The 24,415-nt window shown below is 33.7% G+C and overlaps 1 protein-coding gene across 2 annotated transcripts in view; it reads right to left on the reverse strand.

The window, feature by feature from the left end:
- The window catches only part of LOC126977860 (CDC42 small effector protein homolog), an 81,324-nt gene that overhangs the window by 40,910 nt on the left and 15,999 nt on the right, over positions 1-24,415 (reverse strand). Inside the window, exon 1 of one of the 2 annotated variants that reach the window (XM_050826500.1) lies at positions 21,209-21,305. The exons of the other annotated variant lie outside the window; for it this stretch is intronic. The gene's annotated coding sequence lies outside the window, so the exon portion shown is untranslated. Of the gene's footprint in view, positions 1-21,208; positions 21,306-24,415 lie in introns of those variants that run through there. 2 annotated transcript variants of the gene reach the window in all.

Here is a 24,415-nt window from a genome sequence, read left to right on the forward strand (position 1 = left end):
TCGTTCTAGCTAAGCTTTAGACCTGATAATTATAAATTAGTTTTCATTTTAACATAAATTTTGTGCAACTAGTAAGAATAATCGTTAAAAAATTTACGCTTTAAAAGACAATTCAACTAAAAAGTATTAAATAGTCTTGAATAAATTAAATTAGAAATATTGTGATCAAATAAAATATTGTAAAAAAAAGTGTGGCACGTTCGATGTAAATTGCTATAAATATTTAATTCACATTATTGGCGGTTGCAAACATTTTGATTAAAGGTTAAAATGCACATGAGAGTTGATGTAATTTTTTTATTATCACCCCAGCCTAACCCCAAAGCATTTCTGTGATTTAGGGTTGTCACAGACAGACGGACAATTAATTGACACCATATTCATATAATGGTTCCATTTTTTCCTATAGCACTAGGAGGTCATTATAATACATTTAACAATTTTTTTAATCGCTCATTTTAAATGAGAAAACATACTGTATACTCGTTATGATTTAAACAATAAAATTTATATTTTGCAGATAACGTAAAACTTATTTAATGATTGATTGTTAAATATATAAGTACCTACCTATTATATGTTTATCTGATCTAACGATTTATATCCCATTCATGTCATCTTTATTTGGGGGTATCCAAATGATTTGAGTTTTCTTTAGTGTTAATTCCGCCAATATTTGTCTTTAAATAATTCGACACGTGTTTCGCCTCTACACGAGGTATCCTCAAGACGTGTTGACTCGCTAAAATCTGGCACGAGACTGTAGTGTGTAGGGAGTAGGAACTAGACTAAAGACAAATATTGGCGGAATTAACACTAAAGAAAACTCAAATCATTTGGATAATAATGGATTTCCGCAAAGTAACGCCTAATTCAATATTTTTTTTATTTTTATTATTATTTGGGGGTACTAAACACCTGTACGGGTTTACATACAACTTAGCTGAGTGTGATAAAGCGCGAATTTGACCTTTGCGTTGGGCTGTCTTAGATTAAGCTCAGCATAATTTCATCTGTCAAATGATTGTAAAAACGAAATAAAAGATTTTTCCTAGCTTACACTCAGCAATGTTTTACGTTAGTTAAGTCTGAACACAGTCTAAGTAGGCTGTATTCCTTGGCTGATTGGTGTGTATTGCCTACTATTTTATTAACTAGCTGACCCGGCAAACGTTGTTTTGCCATATCTTATATCTTTAAAAGAGCAATTCTTGTATATATATATAATCTGAATCTCGGAAACGGCTCCAACGATTTTCATAAAATTAAGTATGCAGGGGATTTCGGGGGTGATAAATCGATCTAGCTAGGTTTCAATTAAAAAAAAATGGTTTTATCCATGTTTGAATGAGAAACAGCTACAATAACATTAGAATACAAAGGTAAATTTCGCCACTATATACAAGACTATTATAGCTCAGATGGGACATTGGGTGATCCGGAAAGCAAAAGACCCCGGTTCGAATCCAGATGTCCTATTAGTTTTTTTTTGTTCAAGTTTTGTACATTCTTGAAAATCCGAGCAAGGCTCGGTCGTCCGGATATTAAATTATTATTAGAGTTAAACCGTTTCTTGGACATTGCAACATTACTTTATTTTTCTAAAATAAACGCAGCCTAAGTTACTCCTTATTACATAAGCTACCTGCCAATAAAAGTCCCATCAAAATCGGTCCAGCCATTTCAGAGATCAACAGGAACAAACATACAGACAGATAAAAATTGTAAAAAATGTTATTTCAATATTATAAATAGACACAATTTTATTTATATGTATACATGTATAGATTAAATTATTTAATAATTATATTTTATTTTGTTCCATTATTTATTTCCTGTTTTGTTTATTACATGGTGTGGTGGTGGTTTGTGATTAATAAATGTTTATTTAATGTGATTTTTGTACTGAGCATAACTTTTTTTCTAAGTTAATTATTAAATTTCTAAGTTAATATTCTCAGAATATCAAACAGGACCTTCACTGTGTAAGTTCGTCTCGTGCTATCTGGGTTTTGTGCTTGTTGTAATTCAAGTTATATTGGAGTTTTAAAAATAAAGATTGAGGTCGTATCAATTATCATTATATAAACAATATTCAAGAATGTCACAGTTACAAACTGGTATTTACTAAACATGTCTAAAAAGGATAAAATGTTTCATGTGTGTGTCAAATAAAAGATATTATTATTATTATTATTAAAAGAATTTATTAATTGTTGTATCATTTAACGAGTGTTAAGGATATATGAAAGATTTAAAGAGTGTTATAGATAAAATTAAAAGTTGCTCAGGTGCTGTGGAAAGGACTGCTTGGAACTTCTTTGAATGATCGAAGAAGGAGGTGATCCGACAGAGAACTAAGAAAACGGGTGGGCGTCACTTTAGCCGCAGAATAGACAATGGCTGGGGTTCTTGAGTGGAGACCGCGAGTCGGAAAATGTAGAGTAGGGAACTGTGGAACGACGATATGCGAAGATCAGCTTTTATCAGCCGAAATCAGGTTTAATCGCGTGGATTGGGAAACGCCTTTGTCTAGCGGCGGACTCATACAAGCTGATAGTCATGAAAGATGTGGGTTTAAGGCCAATTTGACAGACTTTTCATTCACCCAACCCCATTACAACTTTGAGTTGTTTTCCAAAAGTGATACTTAAACTGAGTATCATTTTCATTTTTGAGTAACACTTACAGAAATGGTAAAACTTCAATTTATATATCGAGATAAGACTGAAAAATTGTTTTCCTATTTGAAAGGCTACTTCCCAGGTGGTCCCATGGTCATCAGGTCAATATCTGATGATGCCACACTGGATATATCGAGGGAGTTCTCATTTTTTATACGCACACTCAAAAGAATTTGGGTATTTTTATAATGACTCGTAAATTTGGTTTCGTAAAGTATAATTTGGTGGAATCGAACTGACGATGAAGACCATGGCCTTTTTTTTATTGAATAGGAGGACAAACGAGCGTACAGGTCACCTGGTGTTAAGTGATCACTGCCGCCCACATTCTCTTGCAATACCATAGGAATCACAGGAGCGTTGCCGGCCTTTAAGGAAGGTGGACGCGCTTTTTTTGAAGGTACCCATGTCGTATCGTCCCGGAAACACCGCACAAGGAAGCTCATTCCACAGCTTTGTAGTACGTGGAAGAAAGCTCCTAGAAAACCGCACTGTGGAGGACCGCCACAAATCCAGATGGTGGGGATGATATCCTAACTTGTGGCATGTCATGAAGGTGGAATTCGGCGGCAGGAATCAGGTTAAACAGCTCTTCGGAACACTCCCCATGATAAATGCGGTAAAAGACACACAATGAAGTGATGTCTTACGCAACGCCAAGTGATCCAGCCGTTCACAGAGCGCTGGGTCCCCACAATTGGAGCTGCTCTGCGTTGCACCCGGTTAAATGGATCGAGCTAATACTGGGGTGCGCCAGACCAGAGATGACAGCAATACTCCAAGTGTGGCCGGACCTGCGCTTTGTGGAGCGCTAAAATGTGGGCCGGCTTGAAGTATTGCCGTGCTCTATTAATGACGCTCAGTTTCTTCGAAGCCAATTTGGCTTTGCCCGCCACGGAGTTGGCAATCGCTCGAGATTTTGAGACCCAGTATTCTGATACTAGCCGAGGCTTTAAGGTTAGTGTTGTCGAAGAGCGATGATACGACAAATAGGGTGTTTAATGCGAAACGCGTAAATTTAATTCTTCTGGGGATTAAATTGCACGAGATTCAATTTACTCCATTCCGCGACCTTCTCCGAGAGAGGACTCCATAGAAGACACAAGTTTCTCCCGGCACTGGTCGACGTTTCTCTGGTCTTTTAGTATAATGTGCATGTTTGTTGTTGGTTCCTACATTTTTGTTAAAAAAAATACCCCACAACGCTTCTCCAAACAAAGAATTAAAAACTTCACTGAGGCGATGTGTATCGCATTGTTGTATCAACAACATAAGAAAGGTATAAACTAATTAAATTAATTATAACTTATAAATTAATTAATTATATATTTAATATAAAATAATTATTATTCTTCGTACAGTACCGTCATTAGTATATGATTCATTATTGTTATATAAGATTCGATTCTCAAAACAAAGGAAGTGAAAGTGATGTCAAAATATATGATGTTGTAATTGATACGAGATTGTATTTACTATCATTTGAGGCCATTTGTGTATACAGAGGCACCTCTTGAGCGTTGAGCGAAACTAATGTATTGTAATCGTTACATTTTACATTGTAATATACGCATGAATGAATGATTGAAAACACTTTATTTAATAAAAAATAAAGTTCTAGAATTTGTACATTAAAAAGTTATGGTATCGCAATTAGGCCACCTTATCGCTATTCTGCGATCTCTTCCAGGTGTAGGAGATTTTATTTATAACATGACAAATGGCAAATCATTAACATATCTTAACATATATATTTCTTTTGTGCGTCTGTTGTAACTGAGCTCCTCCTAAACGGCTGGACCGATTTTAATGAAAGTTTCTGTGTGTCTTCAGGTGGATTCGAGAATGGTTAAGATTCACAATTGAACTACCTCCTCAACGGCTGGACCAATTTTGATGATTTTTTGTGTGTTCCAGTGTACTTGAGATTGGTGTGTGTCTTCAGGTGGATTCGAGAATGGTTAAGATTCACAATTGAACTACCTCCTCAACGGCTGGACCAATTTTGATGATTTTTTGTGTGTTCCAGTGTACTTGAGATTGGTGTGTGTCTTCAGGTGGATTCGAGAATGGTTAAGATTCACAATTGAACTACCTCCTCAACGGCTGGACCAATTTTGATGATTTTTTGTGTGTTCCAGTGAACTTGAGATTGGTGTGTGTCTTCAGGTGGATTCGAGAATGGTTAAGATTCACAATTGAACTACCTCCTCAACGGCTGGACCAATTTTGATGATTTTTTGTGTGTTCCAGTGTACTTGAGATTGGTGTGTGTCTTCAGGTGGATTCGAGAATGGTTTAGATTCATAATTGAACCTCCTAAACGGCTGGACCGATTTTGATGATTGCTTTGATGATCGCCGGGCTTTCTCAGTAGTGACAGGTCGCATCATATTTTTATGCATCGCGGTTAGCTACACCCACCTTTACTCCGCGCACCCCCTCTTGCGTATGGGACGGACGGCGCTCATTAGTAAAAATAGTCATCTTCATCATCATTTTCAAAGTGGCCTGCCATTCCATAAAAAATATATGAATAATCATGATTTTTTTCGATTCATCATAAATTATTGTACGCAGAAATCACTTATTGAATGTGAGATTCTAGCAGCCATTTTGAAACTCGTCAGGCCCGAGAAGAACTGGCTTAAAATCACTTTCGTCAGTTTTCAAGGTGACGCAGACTATTACATGAAGTTATTGAATACTTTGTTTACTTCGCAAAGTGCGCTGTCAATGAAACCGATTAGAGAAATCGAGTTACGGCATCGATCCAAAGATAGCAAAGATTGGAAGCAACATGAATTGTGCTCGATTAAAATGAACATACATTATTAATTAATGATAGGTCAGTGAACTCGTTGATAAATAATATCGAGAAGACTGAGCTTTGTACTATTTATTTATAAGCTAAAACTTAAAACTTCTTAACAATTTTTATGTTTCCAAAGTGATAACCCTAACTTCTAGGATTAATACACAAATAAAATTTGAAAACAAGATTTTATGACGATACCTCACTCGAACGGTTAGCTCAGTTGGCAGAGCACAGGCACGGAACGCCAGAGGTCGTGGGTTCGAGTCTCGCATCTTTCATAAAATTTTGTTTTCAAATTTTATTTGTGTTATAAAACTTCTTCTTGTGAACATTTTCTGGGTATTGAATGAGATTCAACTATCACACTATACGTAACGCTTGAACGAGTAGGATCAGCTCTAGTTAACTGATCGCTCAGTTAGAGCAAAGTTTATCTCAATAATTTAAATATACTTGAAATCAATTTTTTCTTTTCTCAATTCTCAGAGTTTATTTGTCAAAAACTATATATGTATACCTGTATAATAATAATAATAATAATAATATTGACACACTTTTTACACAAATTATCTTGCCCCAAGTTAAGTATATATAGCCTGTGTTATGGGTTACAAGACAATGATATATTTAATACAATATACTTACTTAAACATCCATGACTCTGACACAAACATCCATATTCATCATATAAATGCTTATAATAAATGTGTTGTGTATCATTCCACCAGTAGTGTGTGTAATATTTATTTTAATTAATTTAATTATTCATACTAGATCAGTATAAAAGATAACATTACAAGCTGAGTCGTAGACAAGCCTTATTGATCGAAGCTCTCAGGACTGGCTAGCTTCCAGGGCTTAAGCATCATTGTGAAACAGCAACGTTTACAAACCCTCCCCCCACTTAAGCTGATAATTCTCAGAGATACACTTCCTTTTATATCTGAGTGTTACTTTAGTAAGTATAAAGTTAAAACGCTTCGCAAATTATTCATAAAATAAAACTGTTTGTTTCAATGATTTAACAATAATACGTGGTCTTATTTTATTTTTTAATAAAATAAGTGACAAGACGAGCTGGACGTTCAGCTGATTGTCATTGATACGCCCTGCCCGTTACAATGCAATGCCGTTCAAGATTCTTGAAAAGCCTAAAAATTCTGAGCGGCACTATAATTGCGCTCGTCACCTTAAGACATAAGGTGTTAAGTCTCATTTGCCCAGTAATTTCACGAGCAACGGCGCCCTTCAGACCGAAACACGGTAATGTTTACACATTACTGCTTCAAGGTAGAAATAGGCGCCGTTGTGGTACCCATAATCTAGCCGACATCCTGTGCAACGGAGCCTCCCACTGGTACTCGTCGCTATAAAGCAGTAATGCTTGTGACAATATTATGTAGCCTAGCTATGATGTCCCGAAATTTTTGTAAATATTTATACAAAATTTTAATTAAACCTATTCAGTAGTTTTTGCATTTTGAAAGGAATTATTCTTAGTATTTGACGTTCAATAAGTGATTTTAAATCGAGTTTTGAATAAAAATATTTGAACTTGAATTAGATGTCTGCAACACTGACTTAAACGAATCACTTGTCTCTTAACAGTAAGCGAGGCTCTTCGCATATTTATAAATTACTTACCAATTAAATGTGATACTATCTGTTCTATAGTTAATGTTTAACGTATTTACACCTCACTAACGAACAGAATTAGTGAGACACTAGAACAGGAAATCGATAGGAAATGTACACAGACTTAAACACGTCAGATTTGGAGTTATACCTGCTATTTTAGTAAAAGTACTAACACATATTTACTAGTCAAAATGTTATATTCATAAGTTTGAAGTTTCGGCATTACATCGCCCATCAAATAATATAATAAACTTTATTGACCCAATAATGAAGTTAGTTATAGAATGTGAGATTCTAGCAGCCATTTTGAAACTCGTCAGGCCCGAGAAGAACTGGCTTAAAATCATTTTCGTCAGTTTTCAAGGTGACGTAGACTATTACATGAAGTTATTGAATACTTTGTTTAGTTCGCAAAGTGCGCTGTCAATGAAACCGATTAGAGAAATCGAGTTACGGCATCGATCCAAAGATAGCAAAGATTGGAAGCAACATGAATTGTGCTCGATTAAAATGAACATACATTATTAATTAATGATAGGTCAGTGAACTCGTTGATAAATAATATCGAGAAGACTGAGCTTTGTACTATTTATTTATAAGCTAAAACTTAAAACTTCTTAACAATTTTTATGTTTCCAAAGTGATAACCCCAACTTCTAGGATTAATACACAAATAAAATTTGAAAACAAGATTTTATGACGATACCTCACTCGAACGGTTAGCTCAGTTGGCAGAGCACAGGCACGGAACGCCAGAGGTCGTGGGTTCGAGTCTCGCATCTTTCATAAAATTTTGTTTTCAAATTTTATTTGTGTAATAAAACTTCTTCTTGTGAACATTTTTTGGGTATTGAATGAGATTCAACTATCACACTATACGTAACGCTTGAACGAGTAGGATCAGCTCTAGTTAACTGATCGCTCAGTTAGAGCAAAGTTTATCTCAATAATTTAAATATACTTGAAATCAATTTTTTCTTTTCTCAATTCTCAGAGTTTATTTGTCAAAAACTATATATGTATACCTGTATAATAATAATAATAATAATATTGACACACTTTTTACACAAATTATCTTGCCCCAAGTTAAGTATATATAGCCTGTGTTATGGGTTACAAGACAATGATATATTTAATACAATATACTTACTTAAACATCCATGACTCTGACACAAACATCCATATTCATCATATAAATGCTTATAATAAATGTGTTGTGTATCATTCCACCAGTAGTGTGTGTAATATTTATTTTAATTAATTTAATTATTCATACTAGATCAGTATAAAAGATAACATTACAAGCTGAGTCGTAGACAAGCCTTATTGATCGAAGCTCTCAGGACTGGCTAGCTTCCAGGGCTTAAGCATCATTGTGAAACAGCAACGTTTACAAACCCTCCCCCCACTTAAGCTGATAATTCTCAGAGATACACTTCCTTTTATATCTGAGTGTTACTTTAGTAAGTATAAAGTTAAAACGCTTCGCAAATTATTCATAAAATAAAACTGCTTGTTTCAATGATTTAACAATAATACGTGGTCTTATTTTATTTTTTAATAAAATAAGTGACAAGACGAGCTGGACGTTCAGCTGATTGTCATTGATACGCCCTGCCCGTTACAATGCAATGCCGTTCAAGATTCTTGAAAAGCCTAAAAATTCTGAGCGGCACTATAATTGCGCTCGTCACCTTAAGACATAAGGTGTTAAGTCTCATTTGCCCAGTAATTTCACGAGCAACGGCGCCCTTCAGACCGAAACACGGTAATGTTTACACATTACTGCTTCAAGGTAGAAATAGGCGCCGTTGTGGTACCCATAATCTAGCCGACATCCTGTGCAACGGAGCCTCCCACTGGTACTCGTCGCTATAAAGCAGTAATGCTTGTGACAATATTATGTAGCCTAGCTATGATGTCCCGAAATTTTTGTAAATATTTATACAAAATTTTAATTAAACCTATTCAGTAGTTTTTGCATTTTGAAAGGAATTATTCTTAGTATTTGACGTTCAATAAGTGATTTTAAATCGAGTTTTGAATAAAAATATTTGAACTTGAATTAGATGTCTGCAACACTGACTTAAACGAATCACTTGTCTCTTAACAGTAAGCGAGGCTCTTCGCATATTTATAAATTACTTACCAATTAAATGTGATACTATCTGTTCTATAGTTAATGTTTAACGTATTTACACCTCACTAACGAACAGAATTAGTGAGACACTAGAACAGGAAATCGATAGGAAATGTACACAGACTTAAACACGTCAGATTTGGAGTTATACCTGCTATTTTAGTAAAAGTACTAACACATATTTACTAGTCAAAATGTTATATTCATAAGTTTGAAGTTTCGGCATTACATCGCCCATCAAATAATATAATAAACTTTATTGACCCAATAATGAAGTTAGTTATAGAACTCGACCTATCTTGCAATGTATTTAAATGTGTAATGTGTTTATTTTGGTACTTCAATTCTATTGGGTAACAGACGCACGCATAAGAAAGATAGTCCTATTTTTAATTGGACTTGCACATAATTGAGGTTTTATTCTGGCGAAACAGCGAATCAAATCATGTATTTTAGAGCTTCGAGACTAATTGCTGTTATTGTTACGTTCCGTTGAACGGACTTTAAGTACGATTGGACGATTCCAATGACAAACTTTTTTTTAATACACTATATTTTTATTTTATGAATATGAAAGGCATAATATGTAAATTTGTGTTTTCACTGATGTAAAAATTGATTCACTTGCATCGTGGTTATATAAAACAACACAAGTTCTCTTTTGTGGAATACGATGATAAACAAACCTGAGTGAGGTTCACATGATGGTAGGTAGCTTTGTTCTATGTTATCTTTTAATATAAGAACAATCCCGGTCTGCGCGGTTTTTATGGCATAATATTGAACTGGAAACACCGCGAAATAATGCCCATTCACATGGATCAGTAAGTAAAGCATATTTTTTATTTATTTTTATTTATTTATTAGGTTTATTTACAATCACTTACAATAATACACACAAATATAGAAAAGTAGAACTAAAAACTAGGAACTAAATGTAGTGATTACTTACAAATAAACACAGCATGCACAGAAGTAATTAATTTTAGGTATTTTTGCAATAAGTTACAAATTAAACATTTTTTTTTAAATTATTAAATGAGTTTTACACAGTTACATCAATTTTCCAATTATAACATTATTAAATATTACCAATGATGCTGCAAATGGTCTTGCGGAATTTGGCTAAGGAATCAGCAAATATATCAACATCAGCTACACTATAAGAATTTAAAATTTTACATAATCGAGGGACTGGGGAATTGGTACCTAGGATCGTTCGACGAAGTGGAGGACAAAGTGGAGTATTCTTACTGGTACTCTTAGACCAAATTTATTTAGCAATTCGGGACAGTCGATAAAGCCGTTCAATAGTTTATGAGTAAACAGAAGATACAGAAGTTCTCTACGTTCATTACGTTCATCCATCCATCATTTTTGTAGAAAGGTACAAATAAAAGATACGTTCCCGAATTTTAAACTATTATTAGTACTAATAACTAGTATTCAAATTTACGATTGATTTTCCGCAACTATTGCTTACGCATTTTACGTAACGGTAGCCATCCCTAGGGCGATCAAGCCTTAATGGACTACACTGGTACAGTACGAGCTGATCAACGTCATAAACAAACTTTGAACTTCTTCATAGGTATATATGCATATTTCTTTACTATGTTACACTTTACATTAAAACATAATACATGCAATTCCGAACATTCATAATCGCATTGAAAATCAAACCGGTACCGAAAGTCCTTGTTCCCCGACGCCTTTTGTTTTAAACGTGCTTTAAAGAAAATGATTTAAAACACGTAAAAAGATAAAATTATGTTTATAACTTGAGTTTTACTGTAGCATTCTTTCTAATTATCTTGTGAAGCCACGCTGACTTTTAGCCAAGCATAATATGGGGTCCTGACACCCTACACAGTTCCCGGCCATGCTCAAGTGCTCAGGTGAAGCACCTGATAAAATGACTCACGCTAGGCTCACCATCATTTTGTATATTCTCGTATTTTCTTTCATAGAAGCTTTTGTATAATTAATTTTTGAATGAATTATTTGCCTATTAAAATAATATCAAATAAATATTAATAGTTCATTTTACCTAATTAATATTATACATATTAATAAATTGTTTAATATGTGAGAAAAACTTTGTTGATCAACTGTTAGAAACTTCACTTTAAGATATTCTATTCTCTCTGAACATCTAATAATTTTTTTATAGATCTCTAGCCAAAATTCTCAAAACAAATACGGCTGCCTTTTCTTATTCATTATGTTGACTATAATTTTGACGTGAATTCGCCTTTTAATTTGTGACAAACTTGATAAGCTATAGCGTTATTTATTTTTAAAATTTGTGTGATATTTAAAGATGTATAGAGGATAACTAGTATGTTAAACAAAAAAAGGATTGTGTGGTTTTATGAAACTACGGTACAAGTGAAACTAATTCACATTATAGACGTTTAACTAAAAAAATTGGAATAATATTCCATTAAGTGTTTAAAAATCGCTTTATCAATCTGAATTTTATGCTTGGAAAATTGGAATGATAATTGGAAATAATAAAAGTAGCTAAGCAAATATAAGATTCAGTTTAGTAAATAAAAACATTTACATTAAACACTGACAAAAACAAACAAAATAGCGTGGAGCACTGGCACAAATGAGTAATAGTCTATACACTACATGGTCAGCCGCTGCGAACTATAGGCGCCGCCTGACCGTCATGCGACATGCAAAACTTAATGTTTCACTTTAAATATAAATATTAATTTGATGACTAATATTCGTGAAATAGCCAAATCAAAATAAAGAGATCGTGTACTTCTATACAAATAGTTCTATTTTTATTATATATAACTATATTATCCATTTAATTCAAATTCAAATATTTTTATTCAAAATAGGATGTGACATTATGAAATGTGAAATGATTTATTGAAATTCAAAAACTACCACAAAATATTTAACAGCTCAGAATAGATCAAATTAAATTGAAATATTTTAAGTGCACAATTATTATGGTCACCATATTGTTTGTGTAAGGATCATTTGTAAGTAAGGTACATGTCGTGACTTGTGTCTTCTTGCACAGTTTAGACAGTAATTTATTCAAATATATAAAATTCCTACTTTTTGCTACATTATTCTGAAAAACAGCACCTTACTTAATTAGCGAAGAGGCCTTATAGATGTAAGGTTTACAGCATTATACACTTTATTAACCGGTAATACGGTTAAGTATGTCGTGAATGTTGTGTGCTTTATAATTTGTATGCTAATTTTATGTTTATTCATGGATTTTATTTGGAACAGTTTTTTAATCTAATACTACGCAGTTACGACTTTAGTTTATGGATTTGTAAAAGTATTTTAGGTTTTTACCATGATTTCATATAATTCCTGTTTTATGTAATATTTTTGTTTATTTATATCCTTCGTGGTTTAACTAAGTAATTCATTCTTTAAATTTTTTGTAGTTAAACATAATATTGGGTTCACTCTTTTACGTTCTCTTACGGAATAGTTTGGACTTTTCTAGACGTCATCCGAATCGAATAAGCCATCGCTCCTTAGATAATGTATTAGTCTCCGCTGCGCTCCAACTCTAGATATCTTACTTCTACCTTACAATTATCTTACTACCTAAGAACAATAGCTGTGTTTATTACGGCAACTATTAGATGCTTGTGTGCGTGACATCTTGACACTCAATGGCATCTTTCAAATTTTTTAATATACGCTTCGTGTTATTTTACATTGAAATTAATAAAATGAACAACACTTAAGTACCTACTGATGATAATAGGTATCTGGAGGTCTACTCGCAAAATCGACAACGATACATTCGGAACGATACGATAATACTCCGAATATATCGCAACTAACCCACTCTAACAAATGTTCGAATTCCTTATCGTTTATCGTTACCAAAGACTAATATTTTGATTTTTTTACGATGTTAGTGTGAATGTAATATGTTCAAACATAAACATTATCTGTGCTTTGTCGCTGTGAAGTGTCAAAAGTCAAAACATAGTTTAGGAGCTAAGGACCATGCCAGACTCTGCACCACCAATTTGGTATCATTTACACATATTGTAAATGTTAAAAAAATATGTAATAGATATAATATGACCATTTAAAATTGAATAAATAATACAAAACTCGCGGATAATAAAATGTAAAAAAAAGTAACTCAACCCTTCTCGTCGACTTCCTATTTCTCAGGCGGCCATTTGCATTATTTCTACGCATAAACGATCAACAAAATGACTTAAATAACTTAGTAGTAAAAAAATCCTCTTGAATAGTAAATCACATATAATTATTTTAATAATATTTATTAACTATGTATATTGTATGGCAAATATATCTATACAGCTTGAAACGATAATAGCAACGACAGCCTAGATGGTGTCGTTGAGATTATCGTAAAAGTGACGTTTGACTATTTGTGAAATTCGAATATTCGTCTGACATTAACAACTAAGAGTAGGGTTAGGACCGATAATATCAAATAATGTTTCGTTCGTTCAATCATCGTTTCGACATTGAATACGACGTAACTAAGAGTAGGATTCGACACGACTAATGCCACGATTTATCGAATATCGATTTTAGGAGTAGGCCCCGTGATTCCAGTGTCTTTCTCAGTTCTTGTCAAACTATTTTTACAAAGTTTTACCACGCAACCCTACATTTTAGTTTCAATTATGTATGAGCAAATTTTAACAGTACATGTGGCAATTCGTCGTTCTGAATTTTAAAATTTTAAGCTTCAACAATGCTAACAATTAAATCTTATAAAATATAATGTACCTACACAGCGGTACTAATAACTATAAATTTGAATTGGAATGATTTTCTCATAGTTTTCATGTGAGGACTTGAATTTCTTTTTTTGTATAATTAATGAAATACTAATTAAATCCTAATAATAACCTACGCAAATATAAACAAAATGGCGGATTTATTGACAGAGCCGTCACAAAATGGCGTAACAGCACATATTTTTAAGTGCAAAAGTAGGCCAAATATCATCACATTGGATTGTGAAATACTATTATTTCCAATAGCATTAAAGTAAAATATTCGCTCGAGAAAAATATTCTAGTTTGCAAAATATATCTTAGGCAAGTATACATGCAATATGCAAATATAAGAAGGATTATTTAAATGTTATAGCTAACGTATGGGTTACCTCATTTTAACACAAAGTTTTGCAATTAATGTTAAAAAAGCCAAATCCCCTACATATATTATATTTACTAGTGGGAGGCTCCTTTGCATTAAATAAAAATCCCTTTAAGTAGTGCTAAAAACTGTGGCGAATACAAATTTACTTTTTCGAAAATTCCAGCAAAATTGAATAAAAAGACTGCAATTAAGGAAATTAGATGCTAATTAAACGAAATGGAGTTAATCTCACTACACTTCAGATGATGGAACCTGCTTAAAATTTAAAATATGGAATAATATATTAAAGACGAAGAAACAAAGATGTCGACTGTTAGTTCATGAAAGCTTAAGGATTACAAATACTCAAAAAAATTAAAACTGAAAATTCCTCGAACTTTTTCGGAACTGTTACAACAAGTTTCCTAACATTTAATGGCTTTATTTATAACTATGAATGAAACGTTCACCATTATAATCCAGAAATAAATTTACTGTCTGTGACTTGGAACAGACCATGATCTCCAACCCCTAAGAATTTTAAGGCGAGTCTTTAGGAAAGAAAGTTCATGGGCTTTTTTCTTTTCTTTGTGGGATAGTAACAGAGTGGTCTTTATTAAATATCTCGACCAAGGAACTACTGTTAACTACTGTTCACCAGTGAGAGGCTTCGTTGCATAGGATGCCAGCTAGATTATGGGTTAACGTTAACGGTGCCTATTTCTGCCGTGAAGCAGTTATGTGTAAACATAACCGTGTTTCGGTCTGAAGGGCGCCGTAGTGAAATTACTGGGCAAATTACACGTCACCTTGAGACACCAGTGTCTCAAGGTGACGAGCGTAATTATTTTAGTGCCGCTCAGAATTTTTGGCATTTTCAAGAATCCTGAGCGGCACTGCATTGTGCTGAAATTACCGTATATTTAAATAATAGCTTAAATGAGTTTTTTTAACGGCCCCAGGAGACCGCAGGCTCAAGTACTTGATGTTAGTAAACGGTTTGACTTGCGTTAATTAGAAGTATTGTCAAAATGTATGCTAAGGTTTTAAATATAGACGACCCATATAGCCGAATGGTTAGTGACCCTGACTACTAAGCTAGAGGTCCCGGGTTCGAATCTCGGTAGGTGCCATCATTAATTATATGATGAATATGAATGTTTGTTTCCGAGTCATGGATGTTTAAGTAAGTACATTGTATTAAATTTATCGTTGTCATGTACCCATAGCACAGGCTATGCCTAGTTTGGGGCAAGATAATATGTGTAAAAGTGTGTCAATATTATGTTATTATATAAATATATCGCGAAAATCTAGTAAAAATAGGCGTTGAAATAGCCTCGTGTTAACTTTACGATCATTAAAAGTTAAATTCAATTAAAAGTCATTGACAAATAATAGTATCGGTGCGACTCTCTCATGTTCTCAAACAATGAGTTCATTGTTCTTGTATCACATGAATAAACAATACCTGTGTACTTTTAATATAAAGAAGTAATATATTACCGCCATAGAAAATTATGGCTTTGATGTGGTGAAAGGATTGGAGGTACTGGTGTGACCGTGGCAGTGGAATTATTTAAAATAATACACATAGCTTGAGCCATAGAAGAGATTTGTTGGATTGATGGATAGATGCCCACATTCTATTGCAACACCAGAAGAATCACAAGAGCGTTGCCGGCCTTTAAGGAAGGTGTACGCGCTTTTTTTGAAGGTACCCATGTCGTATCGTCCCGGAAACACCGCACAAGGAAGCTAATTCCACAGCTTTGTAGTACGAGGGAGAAAGCTCCTTGAAAACCGCACTAGTTTCCAAGGATTTAATGTTCCTTTTCGATATCCCCGCAAAAGAATAACACTTCTTCAAAGACCTTTACGAAAAACCAACCATCAATTTCCAGGATGTCTTAAATACTAGACGATAGTTTCAAACATTTGGATCCTTTTGGGCACTCACTCAAAACATAGTAAAATTTTATTATGTGATAAATTAAATACTTTGTATTATTAACAAAATATATTTAACTGATTTCAATTTAGCGAACTACCTAGAACTATTTCATTGTGATTTTTTTTCGGTAATAAGTTAATACGTTTTTTAAATTATGAATAAGTACTGCATTTGATGATACCATATAAAGATTTGTAAGCTTCATAATGATTGCATGCTGTATCTGCCTTAAAAGATAATGCATTTAGAATTAACTTAAGATTAAATATTGTATTATTGCGTGAATTAATGGAATTATCACTGGTGGATTGAATAAATAAATAAACAAATACTTAGATAATTTTTACGTCTAGATAAAGTTTACTGCTAGACAATCGACGAAAACAGGCCAGGCTTATTACTTTAGTGTGCGTGACACTCTATGTGTTACACTCGCGATTAGAATGTCATTTTGTGTTAGTGTGCGTGCATTGTTAAAAATAGAGGTTAACAACTGTCAACCTCAATTTTTCGACGTTTTCGCAGCTGTCACAGTCTATCTAGGCGTTTTTTTTCATTTATTTTTTTATGAAAATAAGGGACTAATTGATTGAGGAAGTAATTGATACGCCCTGCCCATTACAATGCTGTGCCGCTTAGGATTATTGAAAAACAACAAATTCTGAGCGGCACTACAACTGCGCTCGTCATCTTGAGTTATAAGTTGTCAAGTCTCGGCGCCCTTCAGACGGAAACTTTATAATTACATTTTTTTTTTATTTACTTTGAATATTATGAACACACATCCTACATAACTCAGTTTATAATTTAATTACCGACATTTTGTGTCGACAAAGAACTAATAAGTAAAACACACTATTGTACTACATGACGACCTGTATAGCCGAGTGGTTAGCGATCCTACCTACTGAGCTAGAGGTCCCGGGTTCGAATCCCGGTAGGTGCAAGCATTTATATGATGAATATGGATGTTTGTTTCCAAGTCATGGATGTTTAAATGTATTTATGTATGTTTAAGTAAGTATATTGTATTAAATATATCGTTATCTTGTAACCCATAACACAGGCTATATATGCTTAACTTGGGGCAAGATAATTTGTATAAAAAGTGTGTCAATATTATATTATAAGACATGTCTCAATAAAGTAAAGTTTGATAATGAATGTGTTCTTATAAACAATATATGTACTTAGTTTAAAGCGGCTTCTTATTGTGTAATTAACGATAACGACTCCAAATAGATTCAGTAATTAATTCTTCTTAGCCCCGAATGACCTAAGACTCCGCCATCAAGTGAACGTTGGGGCTATCCAGCTATCGACATCACTAACTAGTGAGAAGACTCGAAGAAATCGTATGAGTTAATGCACGGACGAGTAAAAAAAGGACTCCGCGCCGTGATATTAGCAAGTGAAGCACCGTTATGCTAGTGTGTGTGCGGTTACGGGGGATACTAGTTACACAATTTTTTCTCCCTTAAATAATCATATATGGCCACAAATACTTTTATAGTATTGTTTTTACACTTATTCACAACGCACGATCTGTCAGACGATGGCAAATCTCATAATGGTGGCCGATCGGCTTGTATTAGTGTAAGTGTTTGTGTGGGGCTATGTATTTACTCGTTTACCGGCTTGATTTGGTGCTTCACTGTTATGTAAGGTCCTTCTTTTTTTACTCGTCCGTGCAGTTAATGTAGTAAAACTAAGTCCAATAAAGCACAGTGAACATGACATACCAAGTGTAAAGAACACAAGAACATAGCGTCTTTCCCTTAATAGAGGCAATGAATAATTTTACCAGTGGGAGGCTTCGTTACATAGGGTGCCATAACATTACAACACTCGTTTGGATGATGTAATGGTTATTACGAAATTGGGTGTTTTTATGTTGGTAATAAGCTAACTGTTTCAGAATCTTTAAAAGAGGATTTAAAGCATGGGTGTAGGTACATTACAATCCACTTTAAAGGATTTAGCAAATTTACTGAGCCTAGTAGATGGAATTGCGAGTTTATGTTTGTTTCGAGTATTGATACTATGTACATCACTATATGATGTTCATTACCATGCAAAAAATTGGTTTGAACGAGATCTAATAAGTAGTTTCTTTAATACATCATAAATCGTATTATCAACAACTTAATTGAAAAAAAATACACTATTTTTAAAACATCGATTAAAGTTACAACGAACTACAACAACTTTTATATTATGTTACTTGCTGCTACGGAACCCTTCATGGCCGAGTCCGACTCGCACTTGGCCTCTTTTTATGTTCTAGTTTTTACTTTTTACATATCGGTTAGAAATTTTCTACTCAAAACCAGGGTCAAGAAATGCCTTACGGCCTTTAAGGTGGATGTAGTCCCTTTTCTTAAAGGTCCCTAAGTCGTATCGGTCCGGTAAAACAGCACCCGGTAATTGATTCCACAAAGTGGCTGTACGAGACAAGAAATTACTTGCAAAACTCGAATTTGTAGAATGCCAGACGTCAACGTGATGCGGGGGATTTTTTTTTTCTAAATTACATCCAGGACGGATCTCTTTTATTTGATAAATAAATATTAATGTACACTTTGTCTGTGTCTAACAAAATACTCAATTAAAACATTAATAATTATAAAATTATGGTTAGTATGTCTATTCTATTACATACTTAAACTAGCTGACCCGGCAAACGTTGTTTTGCCATATAAAGTATAATTCACGCGATAGTTTTATAAGTAATAAAATATTGCCTATATTATAGCCTGTACATCATTTTGTTCTATTGTCAATAGTTTTTGCAGCGCACGCAAAAATAGGTTTTCGATTTTACACCTTGTGTTACAAAATAGCAATTTTATTACGGATCCCTAATTTTGGACTACCCAACACTGAAAGAATCATTCAAATCGGACCAGTAGTACCAGAGATTAGCGCGTTCAAACAAACAAACAAACACTGCAGCTTTATAATATTAGTATAGATATAAAAAGTTTATTACATTATAATCCCCTTCTTTTTCTAACCCATTTGCATGATTGGTACGTCATTTGTACATCATTATCGATTTCATTTCTTTAGCAACATTTGCGTAATGATAGACAATCAATCGCACAGTTAATATCCACGGGAATTTCACCATATTATTTATTAATATTCCATCCTGTATAAACAAATTTTACTCATGTTACTTATTTTGACTGGTGGCTTATATTGGGCCACCTACAAGTGGAAGGCTCCTTTGCACAGAATGCCGGCTAGATTATGGGTACCACAACGGCGTCTATTTCTGAAGCAGTAATGATTAAGCATTACAGTGTTTCGGTCTGAAGGGCGCCGTAGCTAGTGAAATTACTGAGCAAATGAGACATAACATCTTATGTCTCAAGGTGACGAGCGCAATTGTAGTGCCGCTCAGAATTTTTGGGTTTTTTTCAAGAATCCTAAGCGGGATTGCATTGTTATGGGTAGGGCGTATTAATTACCATCACCTGAACGTCCTGTTCGTCTCGTCCCTTACTATCATAAAAAAAATGCTTAGGCTGAGATCGTTAGAGCGTATTTAGACTTTGCTCAGACTGAGCTTAAGGCGAAGAGTAAGCAGAAAACACGCAAAAATGGTTTTTTTAGACAGTTTTTGTGGTTAAAGTATAGCATTTCGAGCTATGAACACTACTTAATCCTGTTACACATATCCTTAAGTCTTATTTGTAGGTTGCTAATGCTTGCTGTTGGTTATAGTTAACACTGCCGAGCCTTTTTGAACTACCACTAAAGTTAAACAAGTTTTTTGGCATGGCGTGACGCATTTTTTTTTGGTATTTCTCTCATAAAAGTTATTCTTATAGCTTGTACTTTTTTGTGTTGGTTCATTTATTCAGATTAGTAGTGAATAACGAGGATTGTAAGCATATAAACTGTTTTCCACCCAAGAATTTTGAAAATATTGGCTTTGTTAGATAGATGGCGGGCCGGCAGCCGTGAACTCATATCGCTCAAGGTCGCTGGCATTTAGTGCCTTAAGCTTAAACAGCCCAAGTTCGCGGCTTATCACACTCAGCAAAGTTTTACGTAAATAAAGTCTGAGCATTGTTTAAGTACGTTCCATAGATCTCATCTTTAGTTCTTACTTAAGGATTTCATATTTACCTATACTTATGTATGCACGCAAGAAGTTATACTTCTTTGGCCTAACAAAACAAATCCTTAAAATTATTAATTATTCGTCTTGCTATTCTACGTTTGTAGAAAGAACAATATTGTAAAAATCGTGAAATAGATTAATGAATATCAACGAATACGACTGTATTGGCTTGAACCCTTTTGCCTGTCCTAATAACGGACGAAGAAACAAAAAAAGTTAATTAATGTCGCAAACGTCAGAAAATTTCTGAAAACTTTTATTTTGAGATGTCGTTGAGCGCTCGCAACGTAATAGTCAGAGAAATTTATCTTCAATAACCTCAAAAAGGTACAAACGTCATTATGTTTTGCTTTTATGTCGATGTAATTCTGTAGTTAGCTATTTAAATATGATTTAAATATTCTATTATTGTATTTTGGTTTGGTTTGGTATTGTTCCCCAATGTTCTAAATAAATAAAACAGACAATCAATTTAATTTGTCAGAAATGTGTCACATGTCAATAATTCTTAATTGTCAATATTTAAAAGATATATATTTTAATAACCAATTTCAACCTGTTACTTTTGTTTTGCGGTGATGCGCTCGAATCTTGAAATTTCACTCTCCTAAAGAAGGATAACTTCAAAAAAGGGTATCCTCACTGTAATATATTTAGTTGGAATTGATTACTGAGAGATTATTGAGAACTGTTCTTTATTACTCACGTATTTAGCTTCTGAATTCCACACAGATATAGTCGCGGTGGCTTACTAGTGTTGAATCAACCAAGTCTAACCAAATGCCAAAACAAAGGATGAATCACACATTGGAAGTTTACTCTCGTCATGTTTGTGGTATTAACAGTACAATGTGATCTGGTGAATCTGCTTGCGGGCCGGTTACCATGGCAACGCGAGCATCTATTTCTGTTCGACTCGCCCTCCGCTTTGATCTCCGCAATGCATTCCTCTTCGCATGCTGAAGTTATTTCTGCATTTCGATCGTGCTTTAAGAGGATTTAGGAGTTTTTGTTGTTTTAATCTAATTGCGTTAGTTTAAGGAGCGAGCGATACTGTGATACAAATGATTTACTTGCCAACATTTTCTAGAAGATGGAGAATATATTCAATTTCAGAGATATCAAGTAAAGAGTATCAGGTATTCATGAAGTAGAGAGACGTAAAAAGACGGTTTGCGCTTTAGACAACACGGTTGAATTATATAATATTAATATAATATTGACACACTTTTACACAAATTATCTTGCCCCAATCTAGGCATGGCCTGTACTATGGGTACAAGCGATTGATATATCTCATACAATATACTTACTTAAACATACATAAATACATATAAACATCGGGATTTGAATCGAAATCTAGCGCAGTGGGCTATTTATGTCATCCAAATATGAAAACTTAATAACACAAGCTCACCTAGCAAGATTTCCTTCGTCAGTTCGAAGAACTGGAAAGAGTGTAGTCTCCGAGCCGTCTTAACCTTCAGTGTTACACGAGCCTGTAGCCGAGTATGACGGCTTAGTCCAATTCAATACCCATATATACGCTCAAACCGCCTAAAGATCTTTACACTTCAAAAGTGTAATTTAAGCATTACAAACACACACTTTGATTATATTATGAAATAAATTGTTTCATAATACAGTCATCTTTTTGGAGTTCTTACGCATTGTCCTTATATATTATAGATTACTAGCTGACCCAGCAAACGTTGTATTGCCGATATTAAAATCGCGATACAAAAGTAACTGTTGATCGTAGATGGGTGAAAATTTGAAGTTGTCTGTATTTTTCAATGCTGACTCATAATCAAACAAATTTTTAAAAAAATGTAAAAAAAAAAATGTGGACCACTCTTGACATTTAGGGGGATGAAAAATAGATGTTGTCCGATTCTCAGACCTACCCAATATGCACTCAAATATTTCATGAGAATCTGTCATATATATAAGCTGTCACACTCGACTTGGTTCTCTTCATAATCCACAAAATCGTACAGCGCTCTCCGTGTCCAGTATAACAATGCCTTCAGGGTGCTGATGGGGCTGCCCCGGTATTGCAGCGCATCAGGGATGTTTGCGGCGGCGCAAGTTGATTGTTTTTATGCGACAATGCGTAAAAGATGCGGATCCCTGGTGCGTAGATTGCGGAGCAGTTCCAACAGCATTCTGAAATTGATTGCCAGTCGATTGGACTGTGTATATGTAAATCATTGCTGCGCCGTTTCTAATGGAATGGTGCAGCGATGACCTACATACTTAATAATTAGGTACTTAGTGTTTTTCAGGTTAATTTACTAACATAGATATAAGCTTTGTATTACTAACAATATGAGTCTATGTTACTTGAAATAAATATTTATTATTATTATTATAATAACATAGGTCTACATCCACCAGGTGACGATGACACCTATTTTCTTTATTTCGTGTTCTTTTTTGATTTTTTTACATAATTTTGAAAAGTAACACATCAGTTGTACACACGTCCCGTTTTCACAATTTTGGTGATGAGTATAAAATTAAGTTAAGTAAGAAATATTTAAGCTAATAATATTTTTTTTATTTTATTTTAGTTTTTATTCTTAGTATTTTTTATAATAATTATGACCGTTTTTGTTCGAAGAAAATAATTTTGGAGGTTGTTTGCTGAACCCTGTAGATGTGATCGAGTGTTTTTAATTATGTGTAAGTATAATATAAAGTAAAACTATTTAAGAAGGCATCATTATATCCATATTTATTTCTCATTTTAGCTATTTCGTGTTTTAAGATTATCTGTGTTATATATAATAATAATAATAATAATATATATATATATATATATATATATATATATATATATATATATATAAGACTATTTGACCCGACAGACGTTGTTTTGTATATAATAAATACAATAATGTTTTTTATTCATTTGTCAATAATATTTCATAACATCAAGAATTATTTCGTAAAATATGCTCCCTGTTGTTGTAATAAAATTGTTTCACAGCAGAACTAACAAACCGTGCGTCAATAAATTCTCTCATAGAAAATATGTCCATACAAAACAAATATCAGACGACGGGGGACAAATCAAAAGAAAAACAAAATTGTTGTTTTTATTTAATTGCGAATACTTTCCATATTTATTCACCTTTTAAACCCTCCCTGGACTTCCACAAATAATTCAAGTCCAAAATTAGCCAAATCGGTCCAGCCGTTCTTGAGTTTTAGCGAGACTAACGAACAGCAATTCATTTATATATATATATATATAGATAGATAGATAAGAAGATTCTATATATATGATATAATAATTTCATATAAAAGGCCAAATAAGTCCAGCAGTTTCTAAGATGAGCGGGCACAGACACACTGTAAGAGAATAACAGTAGAATATATTTTGTAAAAGAGACATTTTTTTTTGATTGGTTTTTATATTAATACACCGTAGATAACTTATACGTCTAGATAGTCTCTTGCTTGACAACCGGTAAAAACAGGCCAGGAATATTAATTTAAGTACCTGGACGACCGAGCTTTGCTCGGCTTTTTAAGAAAGTACAAAATTTTAACAAAAAACAAACTAATAGAATATCTTGATTCTCGAACCGGGGTCTACTACTTTCCGGTTCGCCCAGCTATTATAGTCTCGTATATAGTGGCGAAATTTACCATTGTATTCTAATATTATTGTAGCAGTTTCTCATTAAAACACGGATAAAACATTTTTTTTTAAATTGAAACCTTGCTAGATCGATTTCTCGCCCCCGAAACTTCCGGTATACTAAATTTCATTAAAATCGTTGGAGCCGTTTCCGAGATTCAAATTATATATATATATATACAAGAATTGCTCGTTTAAAGATATAAGATATGCGTGACAAACTACGTCTTACACTCGCGATTTGTATGACACTTTGTGTTA

The sequence above is a fragment of the Leptidea sinapis genome, chromosome 46, assembly GCF_905404315.1.
Source record: "Leptidea sinapis chromosome 46, ilLepSina1.1, whole genome shotgun sequence".
NCBI lineage: Eukaryota > Metazoa > Arthropoda > Insecta > Lepidoptera > Pieridae > Leptidea > Leptidea sinapis.